This window comes from Toxoplasma gondii (assembly GCF_000006565.2).
Source record: "Toxoplasma gondii ME49 unplaced genomic scaffold asmbl.478, whole genome shotgun sequence".
NCBI lineage: Eukaryota > Apicomplexa > Conoidasida > Eucoccidiorida > Sarcocystidae > Toxoplasma > Toxoplasma gondii.
In genome coordinates this window covers 1-1463 of record NW_017383150.1, presented here as the reverse complement: position 1 = coordinate 1463, position 1463 = coordinate 1, and the positions used below count along the sequence as shown (strand labels likewise).

General features: G+C 43.9%; 1 non-coding gene across 1 annotated transcript; it reads right to left on the bottom strand.

Moving 5' to 3' along the window:
• Window positions 1-1181: 1181 nt before the first annotated feature.
• TGME49_459010 lies at window positions 1182-1463 on the bottom strand (the record flags this gene model as incomplete). The annotated part of the gene is made up of 1 exon (XR_001974245.1): window positions 1182-1463. It is a non-coding gene; the product is annotated as an 18S ribosomal RNA (ribosomal RNA).

Here is a 1463-nt window from a genome sequence, read left to right as displayed (position 1 = left end):
GAATGCTAGTTCAAAGTGGAATATGGTGTGTTTGTATTTGTGAAACTGTTGGCTTTCTGCTTTTCATTGGAGTGTTTACGAGACCATGAGAAAATTAGTGTTTTTCACCGCACGATGGAATATATGATAAGGGCACTGGAGAAGAACTAGCTCTGTATTGTGCACCTGAGCTTGTCTCTACTGTTTGGGGTGGTGGATGGGGACGGGCGCTCGTACGCGTGGCGCTCGTTGTGCCGTATGGGAACACATGCATCATCGAAAAAAACAGACGGTTGCTCAGCGGTGCTATAGGATTGTCGTGTGGTTGTGGTGCGCGTCACGAACAAGTGGTGTTGCGCCGGGTTGGCTGCACAGAAGTAATATCGTGCGCCAGATGACTGATCAGTGCACGATATAACAGACATTTGACTACGTGAGGTTATGAATTTGTTTTACCTCTACGCGAGAAAAACAAAATCAAATCTCACCGCTTGTTTTCCCATCGCTGGCTTGTTGTTTTTCGGCAAGCCAATTGGGGAGACCCCGTAAACGTGCTAAACCTTTGATTGGTTATGGCAGCGGGGTCAAGGAACGGGCATTGTCTCCGTCGGTAAATCAAGGTGTTGTATGGTTATGACCTTCAAAAAAGTTGAAGAAGATCTCTTGTTCTCCTTCGGGGGTTTTGAGAGATTTGGAAGTTGTTTAAGTGTGCGACTGTTTGAAAACGCAACAAATTTTTGTTGTTTTTTTAAAGAGCGCACAAGGTACGGGATTCGTCCACTTCGAAGTATCACGAAGAGCTTTTCAATTTGTTTATAAATAAACAGATTGAAATGCTGTTAAGTGCATACTGTAATAAGAGGTGGATGGGTTGATACCCCGAATGTGTCCAAGGTGGACAAGCTTTGTTGATTTGTAGCATCAACGACCATGATTCCTGATGAATCGATTCAGGATGAAGGCGTTGTTGTTTCAAATAGCTCAAGAGTATCATCAGAAACTGGTGTTGCTGTTAAGGCTCACCAGGCGACCAAAAAACGTCGCGTTTTGATGTAGAACCTTGAGTGAGGCAGGCTTACACTTCTGTTTATGCCATAAAACACGAAAGAGGCCGGAAAATAGACGGTTGATTGAGTGTTTTTTTGGTGTTTTCGAGGTGGTCTGTCTCAGGAACATATTAACCTGGTTGATCCTGCCAGTAGTCATATGCTTGTCTTAAAGATTAAGCCATGCATGTCTAAGTATAAGCTTTTATACGGCTAAACTGCGAATGGCTCATTAAAACAGTTATAGTTTATTTGATGGTCTTTACTACATGGATAACCGTGGTAATTCTATGGCTAATACATGCGCACATGCCTCTTCCCCTGGAAGGGCAGTGTTTATTAGATACAGAACCAACCCACCTTCCGGTGGTCCTCAGGTGATTCATAGTAACCGAACGGATCGCGTTGACTTCGGTCTGCGACGGATCATTCAAGTTT